This window comes from Pseudopipra pipra, chromosome 4, assembly GCF_036250125.1.
Source record: "Pseudopipra pipra isolate bDixPip1 chromosome 4, bDixPip1.hap1, whole genome shotgun sequence".
Lineage (NCBI taxonomy): Eukaryota > Metazoa > Chordata > Aves > Passeriformes > Pipridae > Pseudopipra > Pseudopipra pipra.
This window is the reverse complement of record NC_087552.1, coordinates 33,386,743-33,396,273: the sequence shown is the minus strand read 5'-3', so window position 1 is coordinate 33,396,273 and position 9,531 is coordinate 33,386,743. Positions and strand designations below refer to the sequence as shown.

Sequence of the window (9,531 nt, the reverse complement as noted above, 5' to 3'; positions counted from 1 at the left end):
TTCATGCATCTAGGTATCACAACTTGATTTCAGAACTCAAATACTATAAAAATGTACTACCTCCTCAAGTTTAGAGTAGAAACATACAAAAACCCACTTATTTGGCGAAGACAGAATGATTCAGCAAGTTCCAGGCACTTGCAAAATAAGCATTTTATGTTTGCAGCTGCATGTGTCTCTGAAGGACGAGCTTCCAAAAAGAAATGAAGGAAGTATTCCAAGAAGCAGCAATGCTATGCTACGCTACGAAAATCAGCAGCATAAGATGCTCACAGGAAAAGTTTTTCTTTTCCTCAGTTATCACAATTAGAGCCAAAATTCATTTACTTGGAATTAGTATCACCAGATGGAAGTCATAATATATGTATATTTTTCTATATCTTACTCCATTTTTCATTAAGAAAATTTAGAATCAAATATTAAAGCCTTAGTATTAAACACAACACAGAATATGTTTACACCAACACAACCTGCCTGCCATGTCTCACATTTCATTTCTCCTATACATTTTTTCATTTATCATCTCTTATCCTCAGCATCCTAACTTGCATGCTTAAATCTTCACTTTAGAGTACCATAAAGAATAAATTATTTTAAAAACACTGTATATGCCTCAAGGTTTTATATAAATTAAATGTTGTACCTGAATGGCATCATTAATCAGTAGCTAATGGCCACTGAGGGAACTCTACCAGGTTACAAAACAGGTTTCCAACAAAAAGACATACATACAAAATCTGGAAGATTTAAATTTTATCAGCCATAAAGGTCTCAGAGGAATTAAGATGAAAAACAGCCAAGCACCTATAAATAAAAATGTCAGTATCTGCAGAAGGTTTCAGAAATATCTGTGGTGTCCTACGCGTCACCATTTTGTTCCTAAGAGGAGAAAAACAGCATGCAAGATGTTTCAGACAGAAAGACAATAATGGATGAAAATTCACATTAAAATAAAGCAGTAACAGTATACTGTTTCTAATGACCAGAGAGGGAAAGGACCCTACATGATTTGGTGACACTTCTTTGCGCCGAAAAGTAGTCTATTATCAAAATCAATTTTCTTCAGGCACTTTGATGATAGGACTTAGGTATATGATTAATTTTTCAGAATCTGACCTAAAACATGATCTAAGCTCTGTAAGCTGATGTCTTTGATGAGGAGATCTACTGTAGACGATCTGTCCATACTAGACATTGTGAATGGTATGTAATGGTGATGGAATTCTGCAGGAGGAGGACATGGCGCATTAATTCATGTGCATTTGGCACCAACCCCAAAAAAAACCCCTGACACTGCTAGGTTTGAAGATGTAACTGAAAGGAAAAATAATCATTAGTTGTTTTTTAAAGAAAAATTCCTTTGTGCATTTCATTCCTTTGTGCATGACATCTTTAAATAGAATTCAGCTACTTTGAGCTGATTCTGCAAAAACACCTCTGTACACACTCTTTACCATAACATTTTCTACTCAGGGGAATACAGTTGCAGAACACAGAAGCCACTTAGTTTCCCCCCTCACTAAGGGATGCTCAGAGGCAAGTCAGTTTTTTAAAAAAGATTTTTTTTTTCCAACATCTTTCTGCAAGGACTTCAGGAATGCTCTGTCATATTTTGCACTACTCTTTTAAGATATATATCTATTTTTTCCCCACTGACCTCTGCATCAGTATCTGCACTAAAACCAAAACTCTACAAAACAAGTGAACAATCACATCCACATGGAAATGAAATCAGACAGAAGACATCTATTATTACATCGGGCAGCTCTACCATTTATCTACAAGAGCAGGGGAACATTTTCCAAGTATCCAGGTGGCTTCACTTATGCCAATCAGCCATTAGAGCATGTAATAGCAGAGGGAATTAATGGAGAAAAGTAATTTTCTTTGTTTTTTACAAAAGTTGTAGTGAAAGGAAAACAAGCAAAAAGATGATTATTTTAAAAATTAACCAAACCAAGCCAAATGTCACCTAAATCCTCTTGCAACAACTCCTTGTATTTTTATTCTCTGCTATAGCATGAAGTCTTCTATATTTTCAGTATAAAATAGTGTCTTAAAAAAATACTGGCTTGACTGATAACTCATATTCCCCTCAGTAAACACTTTTTACCAGCTTTAGTTAAGAGCTTAAAAAAACCCCAAACCCTGACAATATTGCCAGCAAGAAAACTAAAGAAAAATAATTAGTTAAGTGTTGAAATATTGCCTTTGAAATATAAAGCAAGCCATCTGAAAAGAAACACAGACTACCCATTTGGAATGAAAATAGTTCACCCTCAGATTTGTTTATCCCCAGAAAATGAATTGATGCAGGCAGCCAGAACGAGACCCAGATTTAGCTGAGCAGTAAGTCTGCCCATAAAAATTTCACAAAGTAGTCTGAAACAGTGAATACATGGAAGCTGGATAGGTCTAAGTTTTAAAAGACAGAGGCTATATCCAGTGCCTACACTTATGATGACATGTACCTGATTCAGCTACACCACATAAAGCTACTGAGCCTCTTCTAATTTTCTAACTTAAATTAGAACTAAATTTCTAGTTTATGTACTAAGCAGTATTGTAGTGTCAGGTCATGGCTTCAAAATCCCATCCTACAGTCTCATGGAAACTTGGTTTGCATTCTTTTACCAACACTTTTTTTGCCTATTCCTTTGAGCAAGACACTGTTTTTTTTTTTAACAGATATTCAAAAAAGAAATAAGAAAGAAAATAGCACAGATCAGGTGCATTGTCACATTGAGCAATTTTGCTTCAGACTTCAATTATTTGTATTGCTCCTTACTTGGGTTTGTGTAAGTGATCTAAGGATACCCTTTAAAAAAGAGAAAACCCCTTTAATTGTACTATTTGTGTGTATATATATATTAATATACAGACATTCTGACACAGAAAACCCACTTGTCAAACCCATAATCCTTTGATTTACATAGCATATTAGAACATGCATAAGAAAGGCTGTCCACATAATGTAATCTTAGCTAACATCTTATAAAAAAATAATTCCTACGGTCTGATGATTTGGTCTATTGGAAAGCTCACATGCTTTATGACAACATATGATGTCATAATTCATAAAGTAGTGACTTCTTTTCTCTATGAGAAAAATCTCCATGAAATTGTTCAGCCAGCCAAGATGGCTGTGCTTATTTTTCTCGAGTGAGGGTAAATGCCAAGTTTTCTGTATGCTAAAAAATGCATTATTATTTTATATTAAAGCAATTTTTCTAAAGTTACATCCTGAATTTGCTGAATATGGATGGCTGTAGTTCAGGGAAGGAAAAAAGCTTTTCAGAAAGTATGGATAGGGGAAAGAGGGGACACCTCTCTCCTTCCCACCCCGGCATCATGTTAAGAGCAGAGAAATAGTTTTTGCATCTTGACCATGCTAACAATTCAGTTTTGCTACCACGAGTGCCAAGCGTGGTGTTCTCTGGGGACATCACTGCGTGACTGCACATAGACAGGTGGAAGGTTCAGACTTGGTCCTGACATCCCAGCTTCCCTGGACTCCAGCAAGGCAGGATCTGACTGAAGCATATTAATTACTTTATTCTCCTCAGAGCAGTCTTTGTCCCTGCTGTTTGAGAAAGATTCTTTAAGAGGTGTGAGTTACGGGACATACTTATCAGCTGAATCACTTTGAATGATTTGGGCAACATCTCACATCAGCAAGCAGGGTATGCAATGTTACTTTTTTTCCCTCAATGTGCTAAAATTTCTCCCAATGATAAAAGATCAAAAAATAAACTACAAGCAAAAAATGCCAAAGATGTCCTATAGAAAGCAGCGTATAAGGTGGACTAAGCAGAACTGATGAACATGTCCCAGTATAACTGTGGATCTATAACGCTAAAAAAATATTTATATATTAGAAGTTTGCTAGAATAAGCAAAACATACAGTGAAAAGTAGTGAAAACTATTCCTTGGGTAAACAAGTACCTTAGGCGAGTATACCTGTCAGGATGAAGAAAACATGTCAAGCAAAATCCTGCTCTCACTGAGGATAATGGCTTTATAAAAACAGTTTATCACATGCTTTTTTATATATTCAGAAGGTGTAGATTTAAAAAATGTGGTAATACCACAGGTGAAACCAATCAATAGAAATTGCCTGAAAATTGTCTGCCAAGCCTACACCATGAGAGTTATTTCATATAGTTTATACTAGTTTGTCTAAGCCAGTAAAAAAAAATAAAATATAAAATGTGGACAGAATTCTGCCACAGCACCACAGCAGTATATTTTATTGCACAATATTCAAAGTAGGTAGTGTAATATCCAGCCCTGTCAATGCCCCAGCATTTTGTTTTTGAGGCAGTAAGTTTTTATAGAGGTTTTGGTTTAGATAATCAAGTAATAACTTGAGAAGAGTAATATTTTGTTTGTTCATATAATTTTAGATTTAACTAAACCTAAGCGTCTCAGATCAACCATTTGGATTTTTAAATAGCAAAGACTTCAACTTGAAAAACTAAGCATATACATAAACCCATCATCCTTGCTGCTAAGTGAGAGGCAATGACACATGCAATAGCTTTCATTTGACCTTTTTGTGTAGGCCAAAGGTAGCATGGAAGAGCCCATTTGTCTCACAGAAGTTCTGTAGAACTTAATCCCATCAGTGAGAACAAAGATGATCACAGGATTTACCCCAGATTTTGAAGTTATAGGATTCACTGTTGATTGACTCCCATGGGGATTCATACTGTCCTACGGAAATGCAAAATTCCATACTCATTCAAACGAGAGGTGGTAAGGCACTTGCTTACGAACCTTCCTGTTGCTACTGGCCCTAATATGAATTATTGCTGTGGTTATCATCACTTTTGAGTATGGCCTTATCAAAACCAGCACTAGTTTTACTATCGCACTGTGCATGGATATGTATACATACATATACACTGGAACATCCATGATCTTCATTTTTATGTATCAGCATCTCTGCTTATTTATTCACACAAAGTAGTTGAAGCTGAATGAAGAATTCTACCTACAGGTAACTTGGATAAGCTGCCAAGCCACTTAGTTCTAAAGTAATGTAAATATTCCTCTAACGGTTTTGTGAAATTATTAAAAACAACAGTAATAAATACAAGGGCAAACACCTAAGTAAAAATCATGTTGTTTGTATTACTGTATCTTTAGTCACTGTGACAGTATAAAAAAATCTACTCCCTCAAAACCAGAAAAAATATTTCAGTGGATATTCTGCTATTTAGGAGTATGAGGTAACCTAACATGGGTTTGTGTTTCATAGTGAACCTCACAAGGAAAGCAACCACTGAAAAATATTGTTATTTGTAAAGCATACTATTAATTGAAAGAGCTATAGCTTGACCTCTCTGATGATATTTTTCTCTAAACTCACAGAATATGGTGCTGAAGGATAGGCAATAACAACTTAACTTGAAAATTGTGTTAACAGTTGTTTTATAAAAGCCCCCCAGCACATTTTTAACAAGATGCTCTTGATGCTTCAGTAAAGCATCAATATGCCAGAAGTACTCTGGACTGCCTCCTTCTAAGAAGCAACATGGCCTAGGGGAAAGTGTCCCTGCCCCTGGCAGGGGGGTTGGAACTAGATGACCTTTAAGGGCCCTTCCAACCCAAAACCTTCTATGATTCTATGATTACTAACAGTAAGCCTCTAGAAAGAGATTTTATTTCCCAGTTTTAAGAACTTTTTAGCATAAACTGAACATTATAATTTCAAAACTGCTTGAACAGTGGGGTTTTAGAAGAAAAAAATTTAAGTATATTTTCTATCCTTAGAAAACATTGATAAATTCTCTCTGTTGTCTCTTTTGAAGATACCTTCACCTTGTAGGATTGAGAAGGGATAGAAAAATGACATAAAAATGCCTCTCCAGCTCCTATTTCAGCTTTTGCTACCTGCTTGCCTTCTGTGCATGGAAAGATGTAAAGGAGGCAGTGTGGTCCTGCACTGCTCACGGGATGCATTGGAATCCCTGTTAGTCGCATTTCCCTAGATCCAAGCCCCAGATAGGAACTATCTGAAGACAATTTCAAGGGACTGGTCCAGGCACTAATATTTAGCAGCCCTTTTCTACTCTGTAAGATATATTTTCAAAATCAGGTTTGCGATATTTAAAACAAATAAATAAAATCCATTTTAATTTGAATATGTATTTTAAATCACAGTTTCCAGTTCAAAGACTAGTAGGAGTAAATGTTTTGTTTAACACAGATAAGCCAGTATGAAAAAGTCAGCATTTGTTAAAAATTATGACAAATTACATGTGAACTTCTTCTCTATGCCTACAGTATGTAGTAATGGTCCTTTCCTGTTGAGTGGGAGTTAGAAGTGTAAAGGGAGGAAAAATATTGTGCAAATTGTACAAAGTCATTCACTGGACAACTTCATGAAATTAGGTACTTTTCTTTTATGTATAAAGAATTTTCTCACCACTGAGGTAAGTAAAGTACTGAGCTGACTACAGAGGTAGCTAAACTTTCATCAGCAGTAAGACATGAACAAAGGAGAGTGGGAGAGTGATAGAAGAACAAGTGCAGTGGATGATACTTCTTGGACAATGGGGTTATCTTAGACAACCTTTCCCATCTTTATCACCACTGCTGCTTTAATACAGAGACATATGCAATGAGCTATTATAAACATTTTTAATGACTGTCAAATTATAGTAACTATTATATAGAGTAATTACAGTTCCTACCAGCCTACCAAGCTAAAAAGTATGCCTTAGAACTAACTCTATATAGTGGGGCAAGAGGGAAAAAAAAGTATTGTGTAACATGTCCTAAAAATAAGATTAGGGACTGGGGGAGGGTCTCGTGACACATGAAAGCTGCAGGGGAATTAGAGTCATAATTCTCAGAATTTTTATATTGTATCTTACTATGTTCCATTTTTTGCCAATTGTTTACCAAAACATATACATTTTCTTTTATTAAAAAAATCTCAATTCAATATATTAAAGTACTAAATGACTCTAACTGAAGGTGTGAACATCAAAGTGATATTAACCACTTTAAGGAAATCTCTTAAAGAAAAGATGCATTACAAATATTACAGTTACTTTAGATTACAAGTACTTGACACCTACTAAATGCAAGTAGGAATCAATTAAGACTCTTTGTTATGAAGTTGTCACCATGTGAAGTTCCTGTGTCCCTGGATATTAGATGTAGACATGCTTATCAAACTTCTTCTTTCGGGAGAGAGGAAAGATAGCATTCAACACAGAAAATAGAAAAATTTTAGGGCAATTTTACTATTTATCTATTGAAGCAGCCCTGAAGTTTAGAGTATTAGTACCAGTATGAGCAGAAATTTCAGAAAGACCAACAGTAGGCATAAATTGAATGAAATTTGTCACATCAGTGCAATTAATGTATACAATTCTCTATTGTGTCTCATACAGGTGTACAGTATAATCTATTACCTAGAAACATTGATACTAGGGAAAATGTTTCAAATGAAGTCCACAGCTAAGTCACTCAATTTTTTTCTAAGTGCTTGATATGAATTCCTAAGATAATTTAGACCTGATGGATGTCTCACAGCAAATTTTTGTGATCCCACGACAGCTTAAATGAAAAGATTTAATAAACTTTGGTGCTGTCAAACAAGTCTGAGTAGCCTCTAGAAATACCACGCAGAACAGCTGCTGATGATTCTATTTTGCTGGTGACCACTGCATTCATATAACTGCACCAAATGACAGCTGAAATAATCTACTTGTATTTTAAAATACAACTAGTTGTGCAAGGTTTCATGTAAAGATATTGTCTGCCTCTATCAGCCAAAGAAGAGGCTGATACCGCAGAAACACACTCTGTTAAAAAGTACAATACATTTACATAAAAACATTGAACCTTTCAGACTGCAAACCTCTTCAGACTCAATTTGTTCATTATTACAGCAAACTCTGTTGTACTAGGTATCTAGTACTGATACTATGAATATATACAAAAAGTATCTGCCATTTCTCAGGTTCTTTCTCTCCTTTGGAGACATCAACAATCTGTTTAAGTTTTAAAAAGTACAGGTTGAAACTGACAGTTTTAGATAGTGTTACTGAATAGATACTTAACCTAGTAGCTTAATCAACCTGTCACACCGCCATTGTAACTGTGATCAGGAAAGTTACAGTCCGGAGATACAATTATATTGTTGGCAAGAAAGTTACATTACTTCATTTAATGATAACAAAAACTACTGTAAATCTATCCTTGAGCTACAAGATGACTTGGGAGAATATTTATGCTCTTCATTGAAACTTCATTCAAGAAAAGAAGAAACTTCATAAACTCTTCAAGGAAATTTCATGTCTGTCGGGACAAACAGGTTTGCTCCATGTAAAATCTTAGAAAAATACATTTATAATAAATAAGAAACCAGATTTCAATAATACTAAGCAGACGTTAAAGGTCTTTTGCCTTTTTTAAGAAGATCTTTTATGTATGATTGAAGTTTATACAACACTCCAGAAAAGCCAAGTGTTAGATTGAAAAATAAAATCAGAAGCATTTTCTGTCATATAAGTATACATGAAAAAACGAGAACGTTAATGTCTTAGAAAGTGTGTGTCCAGCTTTGTACCGTTACTCATTTAACAAAGCAGAAAATAAGATACTGTACTGTAAACAAAAAGCTACAGTAAAAGGACATTTTGAAATTTACACAAGTTTGAGTTCATAAACATTTTGGTTGCTCCATAACAGTTTTCATATAAAATGAATAAAAAACCCTTGGACAGCTTTCATCACTCTTGACTATTTTTCACTTAAATGCACACAGACATACTTTATATAGCAATATACTGATGTACTGTTAACATGGATATTAAACTATTATTACTGCTTTTTTAACTGAAATGTGTATTATCGAATCAATATTATCTGAATTGAAATACTCATACATTATGTATTCCCATCATGTTGTTAAGTATAAAAACATGAAAATATAACTTTACATTATTTCAGTTATATACATCAGTTCAGGCTTGACAAAGATTTTTTTTACGCTATGATTTTTAGAGGAATAAGCCCAGAGGTACAATAAATAGCTTTCCACTGTATACAGTAATGCATTTCTACTTTTTAAAAAAGTTCACATTACCATATGAGTATTACTTTAGTTTGGTCATTCTAGCAATTAACATTAAAAATCCGAATGCATTCCCCAACATTCCTGATGAGGAGCAATGCACAGAACACCTATGAATTACAGATGCATCAAGAAATGGTTTAGTTTAATTAGAGGGAAGTATTGATAGGTTTGACATTGAAAACACTGTATACACCTCTTCTGCTGATCACGCTGAGAGTATACACCGTGTTCACCTGCTTGCAGAAACAGGCTCAGAGTTTGTACCACAAGAAGGGATTTCAAGTTTCTGATAAATGCTTTGCCTTCTCCAAAGCTCAGTAAACATAATACTTCAGTCTAAGAAATGGATTCCAACTAAAACTGCAAGTCATATTTCGAATTTTATTTAAGTCCAAAGTAAAATAGATATTTACTGATACTGCATGAGGCA

At 34.7% G+C, this 9,531-nt stretch overlaps 1 protein-coding gene across 1 annotated transcript in view; it reads right to left on the bottom strand.

Annotated features, from left to right (window-relative positions):
* Positions 1-8,420: 8,420 nt before the first annotated feature.
* GRIA2 (glutamate ionotropic receptor AMPA type subunit 2) overlaps positions 8,421-9,531 on the bottom strand; it is a 96,068-nt gene continuing 94,957 nt past the window's right edge. The window contains exon 17 of the mRNA XM_064652322.1: positions 8,421-9,531. This exon is cut by the window's right edge and continues 1,745 nt beyond it. The gene's annotated coding sequence lies outside the window, so the exon portion shown is untranslated.